Raw genomic sequence first — 21,872 nt, forward strand, 5'->3', positions numbered from 1 at the left:
GTCGGGGCTTTGAGCCCGGGTGGGCGTGGCGGGTGGTGGGCAGGAACCGCAGTTTAAAGGCACTGAATCTGAAGGGGAGCGCCCGAGAGTAGGGGGATCGGCCTTGAGACGGGAGTCACTCAGGCAGGTGCAGCCTACTTTCCCCAGCACCCACGGGCAGCTTCCCAAACCCGGCTGGGCGGCGGGTTGCACAACTGGGTGAAAGTTCTTGGCTTTGTGGGTGTTGATTATGACTCTTGGTGTTGGGGGGGACTCTTGTTAGGCCTTGCTCCGATCTCTTAAGGCCTGAAAAGCCGCCTCAGGCCTGGAGGTCCCATCTAAGGAGTGGAGATGCCAGCTTCTTGACTTTGACAAGGCAGTTATTTAGTGTTTATTTTCTAATGTCTGATGTTTTTTTAAGTTCTGGAGAGGGCCTATAAAGAGGACATCCATCTGATAAGAGCCCTCCTTGGAGTTTGTATTGTATGCTTATCAAGCCAGGCCGTGTTTTCAAAGTCCAGTGGAATCCTGGAAAAGTTGTAAACGCCAGTGCGTGCAGGGTCGAGGTAAATGATAGAGGAATAAAGTGGGAATGGGACAGGAAGAGTGAAGAAAGGAAGAGCAGAGACATTTCTGAAGTGGACCATCCCTTAGGAAATTTGCCAGATCCTCATATATTTCAGGAGAAGCAAACCGAAGAAATGTTATGTGAAAAAACCCAAACAATTTTTAAAGAACAAAAATTAAAACAAACCACTCTCACACACACTGATCCTCTGCAGTAAGATTTTTGCTCTAGTTTCCCCCAAGTGGGTGATCTTTGTAACCTTCACATGCAAGGGATCATAACTTTATGCATCCTTGATTTCCCTTTTATAGAGCCTTGTAATAAAAGGGTCCTAACAAGGAATTATTTGAATTACATATTACAAGCCATAAACAATGGAATTGTCAATTAATTCATATGTACTTTTACATCTTCATTGATAAACTACATCTTAGTTTGCCTTTCAGAAAACAATTTCATTATTAATTGTTGTCCAAGTATTTTATACTCATATTTGTATTTATTCTGAAATGAGCTTTTGGGAAACCATTTTGCTTACTCTTTGTTTTTGAAGGTAATAATGTAATTCACTGGGTATTTTAAATTTCTTTTGGCAGTGACTTGACAGTAAGCAGTGCATTCTATACCAGATCCCCTCCCCCATCTCCATTTGAAGCAAGTTCATGACACAGTACATGAAAATGCTGTGCACTCTGAAATTTTCTATTCTGTTTTATTACATCCCACAAAAATGACCTTGAAACATTAATGAATTGTGACTAGAAAATTATGAGCTTAGCTCCTCCTGTATAAATTGGCTGCATTCTCTCATCCATTCAGATTGGCTAAATTCTAAAATTATGTGGTGATATCTTTTAGTTTTGGAAAATTTGTGTTTTGGGTTCAAAATAAAATTTTTATTTTGTGTTCTTTCTTTTTGGGAAAGCCTGATAATTTAACCATTATCATAAGGTGATAATTTATTCACCTTAGTTTGTTATTTGTATACTTATTTATCAATTAACTTATACCAAATAAAAATTGTCCATTCAGTTCCTCCATTTATCAGTGAAATTTATTAACTTAAATTTTAGAACATGAACACATTAAAAAATTTTAGTGTAAAAGTAAGTCTTCTAGTTGCTGCCACCGTCTGTTCTTCAATGGTAATTACTAATTGCCAGTCTCTCATATATTCTTACATATTATAAAATCTGTATATGTACACATATCTGTATATGTAAATCTATACTTTCTAGCTCTGAATCAGAATTAAAGTTTTTTTGTGTGTGTTTGATTGTGTAGTCAAGCTTCAGTACAGGATACAGAAATCGCTAGATAGTTTAAACAGAAGGATTGAATACAGGCAATTGGGTTTTAGTGATTTTTCTTAAAATGACTTTTGGAACAATATAGAACTGGTACATTAGAGTAGCCAGTAGTTCTGAGTCTGCCATTGGAATTCTGTCACAGCTCACATAAATTCAGATTTAAAGTATGGACGCTGCCATTCAGGGATTAGGAAGCTGGCTAAGTAGGTTGCCTGCACAGGTCACTGTATTTTAATAAATAGGAAGGTTCAGAGAAAATCAGCTTCTTAACCAGTACTTACAGCTCATATTCTAGTAAAGTGACCTCTATCACTTCCATTTTCTAAATTTTGTGCAAATGCATCTAATGGTGGAATCTAGTTCACATCTGGCATTTTAGCACTAGGTAGCAAGTTAGGAAATGTAAGTAGGTGTATAGTAAAACGTAGTTTTAAACTTTCTAGCCTCTGCAAGCAAATGAGAGTGGATTAGAGTTTGAGAGTGCAAATGAAGACTCTTCTATTGTAATTACTGACTTTCAAATGGGGACTGAGTTGAGTGGACCAAAATAATTCTGACATTTTCTGATTATTTTAAACCAGGTTTGGGCCGAGCTTATGCCCTGGCTTTTGCAGAAAGAGGAGCATTAGTTGTTGGTAAGTTGGTATATTTTTCTTTTTAATCAATAGTTCATAAAAATACAGTCTTCGTAAGCCACCTTTGTCTTTCTATTAAGTAATTTGTGAAGGTATAATTTCATCATAAAGTTTTAACTTCTGCCAGCACATCTTTTACCCCCTTAAGGTGAACTTTTTTTTTTTTTAAGATTTACTTTTTAAAGTAGTTTCACTTTTGCCTTTTCTTTTTTTTTCTTTCCACACTTTTATATTGGTGCATTATACTTGTACATAATTATGGGATTTGTTGTTACATATTCATAAAAGTACACATAATAGTATAATTTGTTGTTTCACAGAATTTCTAACTTAATAGAATTGATAAAGAAGGGCAGACATTTGTTGTATACAAGGAAATTCTTGACTTTAGTATTGTGGGCTATAAGTTTTTGAGGTAGAAAGCTTACCTACTAATTTAAGATCAAAGGAGAATCCCCAAAAATACATTGATAAAATAAATAATTGAAATAATTTGATTTGAGAATTGGAAGTTTGGAGTCAGGCAATAAAAAGTGTGGGTCTCTTATCTCTTTCATCAAAAGTTTTCACTTCAAAACTTAAAATTCATTCATGGGTCAGTTTTATGAGTTTTAGTTGTATGATGGGATTGGGGTCAGTTGGAAGATACTGTATTGAAGAATCCCAAAGATGAGAAATTTTAATAATCTAAATAGTTTGGACTGGTCTGATTATTTGGTATTTGATAGATACATAGTAGACAGTTTGTCCATAACTAGGCCTTTGTGTGGAATAACTGAATGAATGCTAAGTGTAAGTATATGTGTAGGGCAGATGTTAGAACCTGATGTTTATTAGTATCTTTCTGGGATAAAATTATTGACCACAGTGATTTCTTAATCCCAATTTTCCTGGGGAATACAGAGAGAGAAATTTCTCTCAATTTGTTTATGGAGACATGTAACAAAAAAGTAAGCATGCAGGGAGATTTTCTAAACAAAGAAGGCCCAAGCAGTTGAATGTAGCTTATCTTTATGAAAGGGACACAGAGACTTTGGATGTTCCTTGCTTAAGATCATAGCTGCTCTGTACTCCTTCAATCGGTTTCTAGTAGCAAGGATAGATTTTGACATTATAGTGTTTGAACAGGGGCCACTGTTGTAGCCTCTCTTTCTTTGACATAAATTTGGAAGAATATTTGATGTGTAGTCCTAAAGACTCATGCTGTTACTATTTTTTCTTTTCTTCCTTTTGAAGTGTTACTATTTAGTTATTAATATTTTTATTTTATAACTTTTTATCTATTGCATCATTCCTATTCAAGTTTTCATAAGTACAAAGATCTCATCTTTTCTATTTCCTGAAGAAATATTACCTTATACAAAGAAAGTGCTTTGTTCTTTGACTCTTTTGTTGACATTGTCTTTTTGGGGGGAGGGCCTAGTGTGTCTGAAATTGGTTGAATTAATTTTTCTTTTTTCTTTTGTTTTGACTAAGATATAGACATAGTATGTAAACTTGTTTTATATGAGACTTTACAGCAGTGTATGTTTGTGTAGATTGTGTTTATTTTACTATTTTGAATTTGTTAAATTCAAATAACAAGTGTTTGAATTCTGATAAAGGTAATGTACACAGGGACAATGTGTCATATTTATTTTCTCATCTTATTTAAAGATGGTATTTCAGCAAGTCCTGATCAGAAGTCCAAGAAAGCAGAGGAAAAATATTTGCTAAACTTGGCTGAAGAGCCAGATTTAGTTTTGTGTTAAAGGGCAGAATTCAGTCTTTGTGAATCTGCAGAACCTTTTTTTTTTGGTACTAGGGATTGAACCCAGGGTCTCATACATGGTAGGCAAGGACTCTACCACTGAAGCAGACGATGGGCCCTTTTTTAAGATTTCATTTTGAAACAGAGTCTCACTATGTTGGCCAGGATGGCCTCCAACTAGCAGTCCCCCCAAATTGCTGGGATTATAGGCATGCGCCAATGTGCCCAGCTTGTCCAGAATTTTCAGTTGATATTTTCTACACTTTTTTAGTTTGTGTCCTACTTTTGAACTTTCTAGGCCACCAAGATATTGTTACCTTACACACATAAACATTCTGTTTCCAGGTTGTGTGCCATGCACAGACTTTTCTCCTTTGTTAATATTTTCTTGCTTAGAATAATTCTTTCCTGAGGAAGCAAACAAATTGTAAAGGGAAATATATAAATCTAGGATGTTATGATGACATCAGAATATCTTGTTTTTGGAAAAGTGATCAGTCAGCTTATCCTATGACTAGTTCAGAGGCCAGTAAGAAATAGGACCTTAAGAAATAAAGTAGCTTGTTTGTCAAGTCCTCTTTTGCTAGGTTGTGCAGGGTTATTAAACAGCCTTTTAATCTAAGTGGCTCAGAGTAATAAAGAATTATTTCATGTTCATCTTCAGTTTCCTGTTAGCTTGTGTTGTACTCTGTGTTCCTAATTTCAGGATGCTAGCTGAAGGAGCAGCTCGTATCTGGGACATTGCTATTATTGGGGCAGAGGGAACATAAAAATGGATCTACTTGGTGGCTTTTTAAAGCTTTTGTTCAGAAGTGATATGCCACTTAACACTTATATTTTATTGGCCAAATCCTTTAGCCAAGACTAAAGTATATCATTTAAGAAATTTTCTAATTTCATATTAATATGAGTGCTTTGTTTTATATTCCATAATATAAAACACTATGGACTATTTAAATTTTGGTATAAGAATTTCTAAGCTTTAAGTTTCATGCTCTCAGATGATGTTTAGTTTTGTATAAATTACATATTTCTAGAGATTTCTGCATATTTGAAGTAGGTGCTGAGGTGCTGGGAATTGAATAATTTTGAGGTTTCCTTAGAACAAGAGCCATACCCATCTTTGACTGGTGAGTTTTAGCTTAAGGGCATGAATGCAAGGCAAACTGACATGTTCCAGGAAGGAGAACCTCTTCTTAGTAAGAAAGGCAAGGCAAACATTGTTATACTCTTGAACTGAAGAAGTAACACCTTTGGAAAAATTAAGTTATAATCCTCTGAAGTAAGATTGACATGACTTTTTTTTTTCCCCCCTGTGCTGCAGTTATAGAATAACTCCTAAGTCTTACATTCCTGTGGGCTGAAGCTAGAATTTATGTTTTCGACCACTGTGCGGATCCTGCCAATTAGGAAGTGCATGGTTTAGATCCTGACTCTACTGCCTAATTTCATGACCTTTTTATTTATAGCTTCCTTCCTGAACCTGTAAAATTATGGTGAAGTTAAATTTCATAAAAAATTAAGGACCTTTATAAAGGAAAGAGAAAGGAACCAGTACTACTGCCTGGTTACCATGTACTAGGCACCGTGCTCAAGAATGGAATATATTAGTTCATCAGTGAACTGAGGTTTTGTTTCCTCAGGAGGCATCCCAGCTCCTTTATTTAAACCATGTTTCTCTTGTAGATACTTAGAAAAAGGTCTGCTTTAAGCACCAATGTATTTTCTGCAAGTGTTAAGATAGTGCTTTGCTTAGTAATCATGGGTATGCGCTGATTGAGTGAAAAAGTTAAACTTACATAACACAAGAAGAAAGATCACTACAAAATTTCAGCTTATAATGAAGGAGCCATATATCACATATATATAATGAAAGAGCCCACATCCCCCCTAGAGGTCTTTATGACTGTCATCATGTTATAGGAGAAAACCTTTGAATTGCTTTAGGATAGCTTAGCTATTTACCATTTTTAAAACCCAGTTTAGAAAAAGTTAATAAAGTTAATAGACTTATTCAACAAATATTTATTTAGTGATCTGTTAGGTAGCAAACACTGTTTTTGGTGCTGGGTGACTACAATGGGAATTAGAGAGGGCCTCCACTTTCATGGAGTTTATATTCTAGTGAGGAGACAGACAATAAACAAATACTTATGTAAAAATATAATAGATGATGTGGTAAGTGCTATGGAGAAAAGAAATTATGGTGAATAGGATGGAAAGTGCTGAAAGAGGACTTTCTAAAGAGAGACTTGCAGGGAGTAATGGATGTAGCTGTAGATATGGGACCTAGAAATTTCTGGCAGAGAGCAGCTGGTGCTGAGGTCCTTAGGCAGGAGCAGGCTTCTTGTGTTTCATGTGCAAGAGAGTCAGTGTGGCTGGATTGAGTGAGATCCTTGAAGGGACATAAACAAAGACAACAGTAGAGAATCGAGACCAGATCACATAGGACCATTTAGCTCAGAGTTTAAGTGCTAGTTTTTAACCTGATTCAGATGGGTGAAAAGAGGAGCAGTATCACTTGATTTAAAAATTAAAGATCATTTTGCTTGCTCTTAAGAGACTTAGATGTCAGGGAGCAAGAGTAGAAATGGAGAAGGATGATGGGCTCACTGGGTTTTATTTTTTTTATTCTTTTGTGTACATGTATAATTTTCTATTAAAATAAAAAGTGGAAGCAAAGAGGACAGTTAAAGGCTATTGCTGTAATCTACTGCTATGGTTTGGATGTGGTTTGAGTAACCTCCAAGGCTTCATGTAATTTATCCCCATGTGAGATATCAGGAGGGTGGAAGCCTAATCCAACTATGGTGTTTAGAGGTTTGGCCTTTGGGAATTGGTTAGGTTTTGATAAGATCATTAGGATAGAATCCTCCATTATTGAATCCTGGTGGCTTTATGAGGAGGGGAACATATTAATTGATTCATTTATCCTGTCCTTTAGGAATACCTTTGATGCCTTCTTGTTGTGAGACAAATTGAATGATGGTGTCCTTTCCATAAGTCTTGTTGGAACCTAATTCACAGTGCAACAGTATTAAGAGGTGTGGCTTTTGGGAAGGGATTAAGTCATGAGGGTTGGGCCCTCATGAATGGGATTAGCACCCATATAAAAGGATCCACATTCTAAGGGAGTACCCTCTTGCCCTTCCATGCTTTCTGTCATATAAAGACATGGTGTTACTCCTCTGGAGGATGCAGCAACAAGGCACCATCTTGGAAGCAGAGAATGGCCCTCATTAGGTCAGATTTTTGGAATTTGGACATACTGGTCAAAACTGAGAAATTTCTGTTGTGCCTAAATTTCATAGTCTGTGGTATTCATTATAGCAGCATGTATGGACTAAGATAAAGACCTAATTGAAGAGATTGCTCTCTAAATTATCACAACAATTTAGAGTTCTTCAAATATTTAGATGTATTTATGGCCACTTTGGAAATGAACCAAGATGATTATATCTTTCAGCCAAATAGTGAAAACACTGTGCTCTCCCAAGAGTTTTCCTTTTACTTGGCTATCACATAGCTGAAGGGTGATCCTGAACAACTATTACCCTGCAATTCCGGTATGCTTATCTTTTGCTGATAAAACATCTTTTCCCTTCTTTAATAGTGCTGTTGCACATTTACAGTTAAGTCATTTAAATAATTTTTGGTAGTAGTCAGAATATAAATATAGGTAAACAATCTCCAGTAGATCTACGGCTCTAAAATCAATGAAATGATTTGGGATGGGGGGATACTAGTGATTGAACTCAGGGGCACTTTTACCACTGAGCCATATCCCCAGCCCTCTTTTTTTTTTTTTTTGGAGACAGGGTCTTGCTAAGTTGCTTAGGAATACTAAGTTGATGAGGCTGACCTCAGCCTCCTGAGTTTCTGGGATTACAGGTATATGCCATTACGCCAGAGATGTTTTGTTTGTTTATTTCTTTTCTTTTCTTTCTTTCTTTTTCTTTTTTTTTTTTAACCAGGGGTTGAACCCAGGCCTCGTACATGCTAAACTTGTGCTCTTCCACTGAGCTACAATCCTAGTTACTCTTTTTTTTTTGGCAGTGGTGGGAATTGAATCCAAGGTCTTTTGCATGCTAGGCAAGTGCTGTGCCAGCCCTGAAGTGATTCTTAATACTATTTTTTTTTTTTTTGCTATAGGAAACTATCAAAATGGGAGAAAGGCACCAAGGATAGAGAATAAGAATGTATAGGACATCTAAGAAATTATTAATAGCAGGTACCTCTGGGAAAGATTCAGGTGGGAACAGGAGAAAAAGTCTTAGATTTATACAGTTTGAATTTCTTTAGAAGCATTTTTTTTAAACATAGAGAATTAGATTCTAGCTTTATATCAGTGTGTTACATTTTTATAAATTTTTTTAGTTGTACATGAACATAATACCATTATTTATTTATTATTATGAGGTGCTGAGGATCAAACCCAGTGCTTCACATGTGCCAGGCAAGTACTCTATCACTGAGTCACAACCCCAGCCCTGTGCATTGACTTTTGACATCAGAAAAAAAGAATCTCTTCAACAACAACTACACTTAAAGTACTGCTTATTCTTATTCTGAAATAAAAACAGTTTATGGATTTGTCATTGGTAATAGATATGACTTGGCGATAGTTTTTGGATTGAGTATGTATGTGAACATGAATATGTGTAAGTAATGATTAAGCACTCTTCAAATGTACAGTGTTATAACATTTTCACTCTTACTAGGTAAGTAGAAAGTTAAAGATTGACATATAAACTATGGCAAAAAGAAAGAACTATCATCTGGATATGCTGGTGCACTACTGTAATCCCAGCTTCTCAGGGGGCTGAGTCAGGAGGATTGCAAGTTTGAGGCCAGCCAGGGCATCTTAAGGAGACCCAGTTTTAAAATAAAAAAAAAAAAAAAAAAAAAAGCAGCAGCACAGAAAGAGAAACAAAAAACCTAACTTCTAAGAATAAAAACCTGTACAACAAATAGAATTTTAAAAGACAAACCCAGTTTTCCATCTAGTTTATAAAACAAAACTCCGAAAAACAATGTACATAATACTCATTAAGTAATACTTATGCTCAGATGTGAGCTTTATTTCTCTCAACATTTCAGGAAAAGAATTTGATTTGCTAACACATGGTAAATAATTAATATCTTTTACATATAAAGGACATTTACAAATTATCAGAAAGACAGATATCCCCCAATAAAATGTGAAATGAATAGGCAAAACAGTAAGAAATATAAATGACCAATGGGTACATGAAAATAAAATGTTACTCTATTAGTGCTCAAAGAAATGTAAATTAAAATAATGAGTTACAATTTATAATCATATAATTGTCAGACTGAAAAGAATGGCAATCACCAATATTGTAAGGATGTGAGGAAACAGGCATTCTCAAACATTTGGTTCTCTTTCCAGGCTCAATAACTTGGTAATTGATCTTTAGGTATCCATTTACCTACGTACAGTATACTTTTTATAGGATCCAAGTGTATTTTAGAATTCCTTGGATCCCTAAATTTCCAGCATAGCTGTTATTTAATAAACTTTGGGGATGGATTTTTATGGAAAAACCATGGGAGTCTTTAGGAGACTATCCAAATTAACGACAGAAATAGGGCCAGCTGTGGTGACTCATGCATATAATCCTAGCAACTAGGGAGGCTGAGGCAGGAGAACAGCAAATTTGAGGCCAGCCTCACCAACCTAGTGAGGCCCTAAGCAACTTAGCATGATCCTATCTCAAAAATAAAAAGGGCTGGGAATGTGGCTCAGTAGTTAAGTGCCCTTGAATTCAATCTGTAGCTATTCACCCCCCCCCCCAAAAAAAAGGGAAAGTATTTTGTTAAAAAAAAAAATCTTCAGAGTCATAAACTGGATTTTGTATGGAGAATTTATGGCTTTAGTATGTGATTATGGTTTCAGTTGATAAGATTCTCTCCTTAGCATCTTAACATGTTTCCTACCTATTTTACAAGTGTTTGAGTAGAGAAGTTGCTTTATGTTTTTCTCTGTACCCTTCCTAAACAAATGTAATTTTTTTTTCTTAGTGAAAATGATTGTTGGAAGGAGACCCTCAGAGTTATACAAAAGTACATACAAGAGGAAGTGAGGGGAAAGGGAAAAATAATAAAAGGGGGACAAATGAATGTCAGTAGAGGGGGCAGAGAGAGAAGAGGGGAGGGGAGGGGAGGGGAGGGGGGATAGTAGAGGATAGGAAAGGCAGCAGAACACAACAGACACTAGTATGGCAATATGTAAATCAATGGATGTGTAACTGATGTGATTCTGCAATCTGTATATGGGGTAAAAATGGGAGTTCATAACCCACTTGAATCAAAGTGTGAAATATGATATATCAAGAACTATGTAATGTTTTGAACAACCAACAATAAAAAATTAAAAAAAAAAAAAAGAAAATGATTGTTGTTTTTGGGATAAACTAAACATGCTTGCAGTGTTAGAGGAGCAGACAGATATTATAGTTGGTCTAGGTCCAGACTAGGTTTTGCTATTTTGTATAGTCTAGGAGCCTTGGGTTAGGACCTTTTCCACATTGCTTTTTCATCTATGAAAGCAGGAACTGCTGTTTTTACCAGTCTCAAAATTGTATGGAGATTAAATGTTTCAATATATACAGTGGTTCACTGAAATGTAAAGTATACATATTAGTATGTTGGTATTACTAGTACTACTTGCACCACCACTACTACTATTACTACTAGAATTTTAGCCATATATTGAATTGATAAGTGTCGCATAGTATATATGTACTTCTCTTTGTACATACTTGTCTTAACATTGTTATCCAAGCCCTTCGGTGTTAACCAGGGCTTTTCTAGTTTTTAATCCCTGTGATTTAGCTCTGGTTATAGTGGGATGATTGAATGGGTCACTGCTAATTTAGCACTCTCTAATGTAGATACTTGATTTGAATAAGTCTGTTCTTATATTGTTTGACTACATGTCATTTTCTCAATAAATTATCCAGGTTGTGCTTAACTGGTTGCACTTTGTAAAATTTCCACTTGAGGGTAGTGTTTCATCATGCAGGTGAACAAATTTATCAGTGTATTTCAGTTGATTTTGAAATTTCTTGTGCTTATTTAAAAATAGTCATAAAAAACTGTTAGCTGCATGTCGTAAAGTCTGGAAATTTTTTAACTGATTATTTCCTGTAATTTGAATAATTGCATGGAAATGAATAATTAATAGTCATAATTAGTCTTCGAAGAATCATTACTTTTTCAGCTCTTGAGGGATAATATAAGCCTCTTTATTATTTCATATCTGTAGAACATTCATTTTTATTTTTTAAAAATATTTTTAGTTGTAGATGAGTGTGATACCTTTATTTTATTTTATTTATTTTTATGTGGTGCTGAGAATTGAAGCCAGGGCCTTATACTTGCTAGGCAAGTGCTCTACCATGGAGCCACAACCTCAGCCCCTGTAGAATATTTTATTTAAAATTTTTTTTTATATTTTAGTTTTAGTAAGACCGGTCATTGTATATATCCTATTATATTGTTAGGAAAAAGTATACCCCAGTCTACCTTTTGAAAAATGAATTTCTTTAAAAAAAAAAAAAAAAAGAATGAAAACACATTTGCCCTAGCTGGTTTTTAAGAGTGGCCTGGCATTGACTTTCTATCATCCCTTTTCCTTCTTAACTACCCAATCCTACTTTGAAACCTTGCTTCAATTTTTTAAAAAGTAAATTTTTCTAAAGAAAAAGATTGTGTTTTCAATTGTATTGAAAGATTTAAAATTCTAATGTGTACCATCACATCATTTATTAGTTGGTTATTTTTTATGGCTGTATTTCTTAAAATCTATGGATTACTCCCCCCCCTCCCCCCCCCAATTTATTGTGCAGATTCTTTCTTTCAAGTATTTTTCTTGAATTCTGCTTTTTCCAAGTTATTTGGCATTGATTATTTGATATTCATTAATTTTTTTTGTGTTACTTCGTATACTTTGCCTTGGATTATTATATAGATTACCTTTGTTATTCATCTCTGTTATTTAGTTATGTTGGCCCTGTTATTTAGTTATTGACCTTGGTACATACTTTGTAATATATTAGTGTATAATCTGTGTTGCTGTTGTGGTCATATACTTCAATTTTAGTAAATTAGAAACTCTTTGTGGGCAAGCATTGTTCTTACAGATTTGTGTGTTCCTCTAGATTATTTTGAAAATAGTAAATGTGCAATTATTTTAATAACTATATTATTGAATGTAGGAAAATGTCATGTGATATGGTCAGTTGTTAAATATATAAAGATGGAATCATGATATAAATTCGTGACTGAACATGTATTAGTTCTGTGTGTAATTTTTGACCTCTTTTAACAATTTTTTTTTTAAAGTGGTACAGGAGATTGAAACCAGGGCCTCACATATGCTAGAAAAATGTTTTACTACTGACATCCCTTTTCTTTTCTTTTCTTTTCTTTCTTTCCTTCCTTCCTTCCTTCCTTCCTTTCTTTCTATATATTATTTATATATGACAGTGAAATTCATTACAATTCTTATTACACAAATAGAGCACATTTTTTCATATCTCTGGTTGTATACAAAGTATATTCACACCAATTTGTGTCTTTATACATGTGCTTTGGATAATAATGTCCATCACATTCCACCATCATTAATAACTCCATGCAGCTCCTCCCTTCCTCTCTAACCTCTCTGCCCTATCTAGAGTTTGTCTATTCCTCCCATGCTTCCTCTCCCTATCCCAATATGAGTCAGCCTCCTTATATCAAAGAAAACATTTGTTTTTTTGGGATTGGCTAACTTAGAATTATCTTCTCTAACTCCATCCATTTACCTGCAAATGCCATGATTTTGTTCTCTTTTATTTTTGAGTAATATTCCATTGTGTATATATGCCACATTTTTTTTATCCATTCATCTATTGAAGGGCATCCAGGTTGGTTCCACAGTTTATCTATTGTGAATTGTGCTGCTAATTTTTTATTTTGAGACAGGGTCTTGCTAAATTGCTCAGGCTGGTTCAAACTTGCAATCTTCATGCCTTATCCACTTGAGTACCTGAGATTATAGGCTTGTGCCACCAAGCCTGGCAACAGTTTGTGTTTTTTTCATTCTAGAACATGATAGTATATTTTATGAAAATTTAAAAAATTTACAAGTGTTTAATAGTTTAAACCATGCTAGTAGTTTAAAACCATGCTTTTTTTTTAATCACCATTCATGTAAACAAAGATTTTCTTGACCCGAAGATTTTTCACATTGTATGTTTAATCTCTTCATTTTGTTGTAGTAAGAACACTTAATATGAGATCTACCCTTTTAACTGATGTTTGTTTACAAAATAACAAGCGCTGTGTTGTATAGCAGATCTCTAGAACTTATTCATCTTGCATAATTGAAACTTTGTGCCCATTAGTTAGCAACTACTTCCATTTCCAACCTCTCCCTAGTTCCTGGAAACCACCATTCTGTGCTATTCAAGATGTTCCGTGTAAGTGGAATCATTCAGTATTTGTCCTTCTCTAACTGTTCTTTTCACTTAGCATAATGCGTTTGTGATTTATCCCTTTTATTTATTCATCTATCCTTGGACATTTAGATTGTTTCTATACCTGATTATTGTGAATAATGCTGCATTGAACATGAAATGCTCATGTCTTTTTGATATTTGAAGAGAATTTCCCTTCACTTTCATTCTGATTTCATTTTTTTCTGGATGCATAACCTCAAGTGGAATTGCTGTATCATTGGTAGTTTTAATTTTTTTCATTTTTTATTAGCACATATTAGTTATACATTATTAGTAGGATTCTGTGTGATATTTCCATACATTCATACAGCATTGTGTTGATTCATATCCCACTACCCTTCTTCCACCCTGTCCCATTCCTTCCTGTCCCTAGTAATCACTGTTGTTTCAGTATAACTTCAATTTTTCCCCCCAGGTACTACTATATTGTCTTTGGTGTATTGAATCATGAAGTGATTTTCACGTTTTTTCTTTTAACTGAAGAGTTGAGCCACTCTTTTTTTTTTTTTTTTTTTTCCAAAAAGTTAAAAATTTCATGTAACGAACTTGTGTTCTAAGTGTTTTTGCTGGTTCTTTGTGTCTGTTCAGAAACAAAGAGGCATGTCCTGAAAATGCTTATGGTGTTTTTAGCAAGTCGGGGAAAGGAAAGGAAAAACTTGGGCATGTCATTGAGGAAATAGACTAGTAATTTGAATTTCATTTCTAACCTATGTTTTGAAGCTGTAGAAATTAAATTAATTGGTATTTGTTTTTTGCACTGCAGTGAATGATTTAGGAGGGGACTTCAAGGGAGTTGGTAAAGGCTCCTTAGCTGCTGATAAAGTTGTTGAAGAAATAAAAAGGAAAGGTGGAAAAGCTGTGGCCAACTATGGTATGTATTTAAGATAACTGTATTATTTCTTTTGTTTTCCTTTGGTTGATGCATTTGCTTACATTAATAATCTTTGAGAAAATATCTTAGCATTTCTATGTAATTATGAAGTTAGATTTTTATCTAAGTCTGTCACAGTTCTTATGCTACATAATACATAATATGTGAGAATTTAAAAAACTTTTGATTTAAATTTTTCACATGATTATACTCATTTTTCTGTTTAATCATTTTATTAAGGAGCACATGATACATAATTAATAAATTATAGATACAGTTTGTTTGTATTCTCAAAAGATCTGTTTTTGGTGGGGTTCTTTTATTTTGTCTCTGTTTGGAACTGGAGGTTGAACCCAGGGCTTTGTGAAAGCAAGGTAGACTCTTTGCCATTGAGCTACATCCCAGCCCCAAAGATCTATTTTTAAGGGCTGGGGTTGTGGCTTAGTGGTAGAGTGCTTGCTTTACATGTGTGAGGCACTGGATTTGATTTTCAGCACCGCATATAAATAAATGAGTAAAATAAAGGAATATGAACAACTAAAAAATATTTAAAAAAAAGATCTGTTTTAGCAGGGCATGGTGGCACATGTCTGTAATCTCAGCTACTCAGGATACTGAGGCAAGGGGATTGAGAGTTCAGGACCAGTCTGAGCAATTTAGTGAGACTCTGTCTCAAAATAAAATAGAAAGAGCTGAGATATAGCTCAGTGATAGAGCACTTGCCTAGCATGCACAATGCCCTGAGCTTGATGCCCAGTACAGCAAGGGGAAAAAGAAGACGAAAGAAATAGAGAGATCTGTTTCATTAAAAGGTCTTATATATATATATCTATAGAATGATCTTAAGAGTATTTTTTAAAATATTTTTTTCATTGTAGATGAATACTATATCTTTGTTTATTAATTTATTTTTATGTGGTGCTGAGAATCAAACTCAGTGCCTCACATGTGCCACGTAAGCACTCTACCACTGAGCTATAGCCCCAGCCTGATCTGAGTCTTTTTAAAAATCTTTTAAAAAGATTCTTATAAATATAGTATAAGAAGTGAAATGACACCTGTTTCTGTATTAGCTTCTATGTTCCATTTCTGCACAAGTTGTCAATGCTATATGTAACTTTCTTATCTTAGTAAAACTGTAAGAATCCAATTAGGTGTTAAATGAAGTCATGGGCAGAGGTTGGGTGGAACAGTAAATGCAACCTTTACATTTGATGTGTTCATCCTAAATCCTAATACTGGGGATTGAACCACGCACGGCCTCATGCATGCTAGGTAAGTTCTCTACCACTGAGCTACATCCCCAGTCCTTTTTTTTGTATTTTGAGTCATGGTCTCATTAAAGACGTCCTTGCTGAAGATACTCTTGCCTCAAACTCTGTAGCTGTTATTATAGGCATGCACCACTTTACTTTTTTTTAAATATATATTTTAGTTGTAGATGACATGATAACATTTATTTATTTATTTGTTTATGTGTTGCTAAGGATAGAACCCAGTGCCTCACACGTTAGGCAAATGCTCTACCACTGAGCCCCAACCCTAGCCTGCTTTTTTTTTGAATGTTAAGAATTTTAATTGATTCATCACAAAAGCATTGAGCAAATGTAATAATGTTAATAAAATTCTTTAAATATTTAAAAGAATTTTAAAAAAATCAGTGCAGAAAATAGCATTAAAATTGTTTGGCATAATTACACACATTTTAATCTTTCACATTCTCTTTTTTTTAATACCTTTATTTTGTTTACTTATTTTTATGTGGTGCTGAGGATTGAACCCAGTGCCTCGCAGGTGCTCTGCAACTGTGCTACAATTCCCCACCCCCCAACAGTTTCACATTCGTTTTGGAATTCTAGTTTTAAAATTTGTAACCATGTTAACTTATAGGCAAATAAAAAAGATTGCAGTTGAACAGATTTTATATAGAGTCACACAGATTGGAAAACTATTTCCTCAAAATCTTATGGTCAGGGCTGGGGTTGTGGCTCAGAGGTAGAGTGTGCACCTTGCATGCATGAGGCACTGGGTTCTATCCTCAGCACCACATAAAGTAAAATAAAGACATTGTGTCCACCTATAACTAAAAAAATGAATATTTTTAAAAAATCTTATGGTCAGCAGTTCAATGATTTTTAAGTCAAAATCTGAATAATTTTTAGCTTTTCAGTTTTAAGAATTATCCCAGAGGTGGGTGAGTTAGTGCATACCTGTAATTCCAGTAGTTTAGGAGGCTGAGGCAGGAGGATCGCAAGTTCGAAGCTCTAGCCTCAGCAATTTATTGAGGCCCTAAGCAATTCAGTGAGACCTTATTTCTAAATAAAATACAGAAAAGTATTGGGGATGTTGCTCAGTGGTTGAGTGCCCCTAAGGTCAATCTCCGGTACCAAAAAAAAAAAAAAAAAAAAAAAAATTCTAGGAAAATGTTTGCACATTTAAGTGTATGGTATTTACATAACATTGTTTGCCAGCTTAGATATATTTACTAACCTTGGTCCTTGGTTACATTTTATGTAACCAAAAATACCATCTGGGGCTGGGGTTGTGGCTCAGTAGTAGAGCATTTGCCTAGCATGTGGAAGGCACTGTGTTTGATTCTCAGCACTGCATATAAATAAATTAATTAAATAAAGGTCTATCAGTAACTTAAAAAAATACCTCATATAATCCAACTAGGCCTCCATTTTATTGATGACTTCAATTACCAGGAATAAGTTCCCTAAAGTTAAGTAGCAGTACCTGTATTTTCTTTCTTCCTTCCTTCTTTTCTTTTTTTTCTCTCTCTTTTCCTCTCTTTTTTTTTTCTTTCTTCCCAGTCTCCCTCCTTCCTTCCTTCCACAAGGGATTGAACTCAGGGGTGCTCAACCACTGAGACACATGCCCAGAGCTTTTTTATTTTGAGACAGGGTCTTGCTAAGTTGCTTAGGGCCTCACTGAATTGCTAAGGCTGGCCTCAGGCTTGCATTCCTCCTGCCTCAGCCTCCTGAGTTGCTGATATTACAGGTGTACGTCACCATGCCTGGCAGTATAGGTTTACTTTTAAAAGCTAATGGTTTAAAACCTATATAGCACAAGAGTTAAAATCAAGAATCAACAAATGGGACGAATTCAAACTAAAAAGTTTTTTTCTCAGCAAGAGAAATAATATGTGAGGTAAATAGGGAGCCTACATCCTGGGAACAAATTTTTACCCCTCACACTTCAGAAAGAGCTATAATCTCTAGAGTATACAAAGAACTCAAAAAGTTAAAACAACAAAAATTAAATAACCCAATGAATAAATGGGCCAAGGACCTGAACAGACACTTCTCAGAGGAGAATATACAATCAATCAACAAATACACAAAAAAATGCTCATCATCTCTAGCAATAAGAGAAATGTAAATTAAAACTACTCTAAGATACCATCTTACTTCAGTAAGAATGGCAGCCATTATGAAGTCAAACAACAACAAGTGCTGGTGAGGATGCGGGGAAAAAGGTACACTCGTACATTGCTGGTAGGACTGCAAATTGGTGCAGCCAATTTGGAAAGCAGTATGGAGATTCCTTAGAAAGCTGGGAATGGAACCACCATTTGACCCAGCTATTCCTCTTCTCGGACTATAGCCAAAGGACCTAAAAAGAGCATACTACAGGGACACAGCAACATCAATGTTTATAGCAGCACAATTCACAATAGCTAGACTGTAGAACCAACCTAGATGCTCTTCAATAGATGAATGGATAAAAAAAAAAATGTGGCATATATACACAATGGAATATTATGCAGCACTAAAAAATAACAAGATCATGGCATTTGCAGGAAAATGGATGGCATTAGAGCAGATTATGCTAAATGAAGTTAGCCAATCCCTAAAAAACAAATGCCGAATGTCTTCTCTGATATAAGGAGAGCAACTAAGAACAGAGTAGGGAGGAAGAGCATGAGAAGAAGATTACCACTAAATAGGGAAAAGAGGTGGGAGGGAATGGGAGAGAGAAGGGGAATTGCATGGAAGATGGAAGGAGACCCTCATCATTATACAAAATACATGTATGATGATGTGAGGAAAAAAAAAGAAATGTGTCACATTAGATTGGGTAGAGAGAGTTGATGGGAGGGGAGGAGAGGGGAAGGGGGTATAGGAAGGGCAGCAGAATAAAATAGACACTAGTATTGCTGTATGTATATAGGTGACTGCATGACCAATGTGATTCTGCAACCTGTACACTTGGAAAAATGAAAAATTATGCCCCATTTGATTCAAATGTATGATATGTCAAGATCATTGTATTGTCATGAGCAACTAATAGAAAAAAAAAAAAAAAGCTAATGGTTACTGACCTGAAAACTAGATTGTTTTCATGGGCCAGAAATAAAATTACATAGACGTCATTTCGAAATTTTCGGGGAGAGGAAATAGGATGTGGTTTGAATGTTTGAGGGAATAAGACATTTTACTATTTTCTTTGCACATTGGAGATCTAGCAACAATGTTTTCAATTTTATTTCATTTGTGTACTTTTGTGTGGTGCTAAGAATTGAACCCAGTGCCTCACACATGCTAGGCAAATGCTCTGCCACTAGTTACAGTGCCAGCCCAATGTTTTCAATTTTAAAACTCTGTATTTTTGAAAACCCATTTTTTAACTATGAAAATTCCAGACTCCCCACTTTACCAATTTTGATATGCTGTCTATATCAGTTAGGGTTCAGTCAGAAAAACAGAAGCCTCTCAAAGTTTTCCAAGTATGTAGAGCTTTAATACAGGGAACCAGAAGCTGGCACAGCCATTAGAAGGGCTGTACAAATGAGTGTCAGGGAGGCTGCCAATGACCAGGTTAGTCTGAACGTGGATATGCAGTTAGTCTTACATCTGTACCCTGCACCAAGATTGCCTGTGTTTGTAACATTCTACTGTGCTATCTCCTAGGTGAATATAGATCGAACATCACAATTATGGGGATTTTTACCCTTACCTGGGGCTGATTAGTGGAAGATAACAAAGCCTCGAGATTTTGTTGAGCTTTGCTTTTTCTGTTTAGTATTGCAAAAATAGTAGATTTGACCAGATGCAGTGGTACACTCCGTAATCACATCGGCTCCGGAGGCTGAGATAGGATTGTGGGTACAAAGCCAGCCTCAGCAACAAGGAGGTGCCAAGCAGCTCAGTGAGACCCTGTCTCTAAATAAAATAGAAAATAGGGCAAGTGCCCCTGAGTTCAATCCTGTTACCAAAAAATAAAATTAAAAAAAATAATTAAATAAAAATAGTACATTTAATTTCCATATAACACTAAATATGTTTTTTCAAATTAAAAAGGCACCTCTTTCTCCTCCAAATACTCATTTGTATCCTTGAAGGGAAATGCCACTGTAGTTATTTAAAATTAAATATAAATTAAGTAAAATTAAACATTAAATTTGTCACACTAGCCATATTTTGAACCCTTGGTAGCTCCATGTTGAGTGGTTTCCATGTTTGGACATTGTGGGAATAGGACATTGCCATCCTCACAGAAAGCACTGATCAATAGGTTGGTGCTGCTTTAAGAGTATTTGTCAAAGATTTCTTAATAATCTTCCTCATCACTCCTTTTCTTATAGGTTAAATAATTATTTAGGGGCCAAATATCCTTTATAATATTAGAGGATCAGTGTTTCAGTATGTTATGTGCTTGCAATAGAAATGTATTTTTCTTGAAAATGAGTTCTATTGGGTGAATGGGATAAGTCATTGTGAAGGAGATTGCTGAAGTTTTGTATTAATTTCTCTTTCCCTCAGATTCTGTGGAAGCAGGAGAGAAGGTTGTGAAGACAGCACTGGATGCCTTTGGAAGAATAGGTGATGTTTCTTTTCATCTGTGGTCCTGATGGAGCACCTTCTACCTCTCTAATAAAATATTTTTGAATTTTCTATTAAACAAATCTCTTTCTTGAAGATATTCTTAGATTTGTTTTCTATGTTGATTATTTTATTTAACTCACCTTATTTCGTAAAGGACTGAGGTGGCAGTTTTATGAATATATGTTTATTGTTTTTGAACCTTAAGTGCTTATAAAAATTTGTACATTTTCTCAGTGCCCTTTTTGTAGTAATTCAGTTAAGTTTTAATTATGTTTATAAGAAAAATAAGTCAGTATTTTGTCAATAAAGGACCCTTCAGATTCTTTTGAAAAATTATAACGATTTGGATAAAAATGATCTGACATCTTGTAAATTAATTAAGATGATTGTATGAAGTAAAAAAAAATTTCATTTTTTAAAGAAGCATTTCAAATGTAGTGGTTAGGCCATATTTCCCTAGATAATCTTCCTGGTTTAGTTCTACATATTTTTACTGAAAGTTTAAAGAATTACTATGAAGAAAAATTACTGCAGATAGCCCAATATGTTTATAATCTGAAAAAGATTACTTTTTGTAAATTGAATGTGTGCCCTCCCTTTTTGTTAGATCTAGCATATTTATTTTCGAATTATATTAGGTTGAACTCAAAAGCCATTTTCAGATACCTCTGATAGAGACACAAAGTTGTGAAGTTGAAGTCATAGGGTAAAAATAGCTATAAGATGGTGGTTGAATATTAAAAAATAATTGTTTTCTCTATATAGTGAGAATACAAATATGTATCAAAATAGGACATCAGTTTCTAACTTTAATGATTTCTCTTTGAGTTTTGGACTTTTCAGTGGCAGTGACAGTGAAAAGTCTTTTTTTTTTAAATACCTTTAATTTTATTTATTTGTTTGTTTTTATGTGGTGCTAAGAATTGGGCCCAGTGCCTCACACGTGTTAGGCAAGTGCTCTACCACTGAGCTACAACCCCAGCCTGAAAAGTCTTTTAAACTTAAAATTTCAAGTGATTTTGAAGTTAAGTGCAGGGTGGCTGTGGTTCTGGAGTCTTAGAATCCAAGAGTTGTGCAATAGCTTATTCTTTAAATAAGCCGATAGAATTTTGGTAGAAGATGGAGGTGGAAAAATTTAAATTTATAAGTTTGAAAGGAAGGCACTGATGTTATATGATACTTGTGCTTTTGTGAATTAGCTTTTTTTCCTGTAAGCATAAATTTTTGTTTTGATAGTATTCTTTGTCTATTATATTTAACTCTTCTATGTAATTTTGTAAGAAGTATGAGTTGTAAGCAAATACAAATGAATATGCTTGCTTTTGTAGTTGTGACTTGGATCTTTTTATATTTATTGTAGATGTCGTGGTCAACAATGCTGGGTGAGTACTTCTTTTT

At 34.8% G+C, this 21,872-nt stretch overlaps 1 protein-coding gene across 2 annotated transcripts in view; it reads left to right on the forward strand.

Moving 5' to 3' along the window:
* Positions 1 to 2,195: 2,195 nt before the first annotated feature.
* The window catches only part of Hsd17b4 (hydroxysteroid 17-beta dehydrogenase 4), a 98,200-nt gene continuing 78,523 nt past the window's right edge, over positions 2,196 to 21,872 (forward strand). Inside the window, exons 1-4 of one of the 2 annotated variants that reach the window (XM_048792006.1) lie at positions 2,196 to 2,492; positions 14,536 to 14,643; positions 20,412 to 20,471; positions 21,835 to 21,856. The gene's annotated coding sequence lies outside the window, so the exon portion shown is untranslated. The remainder of the gene's footprint in view (positions 2,493 to 14,535; positions 14,644 to 20,411; positions 20,472 to 21,834; positions 21,857 to 21,872) is intronic. The other variant, XM_015488616.2, reaches the window with a different exon arrangement.

This window comes from Marmota marmota, unplaced genomic scaffold (assembly GCF_001458135.2).
Source record: "Marmota marmota marmota unplaced genomic scaffold, marMar, whole genome shotgun sequence".
NCBI classification, from domain to species: Eukaryota; Metazoa; Chordata; class Mammalia; order Rodentia; family Sciuridae; genus Marmota; species Marmota marmota.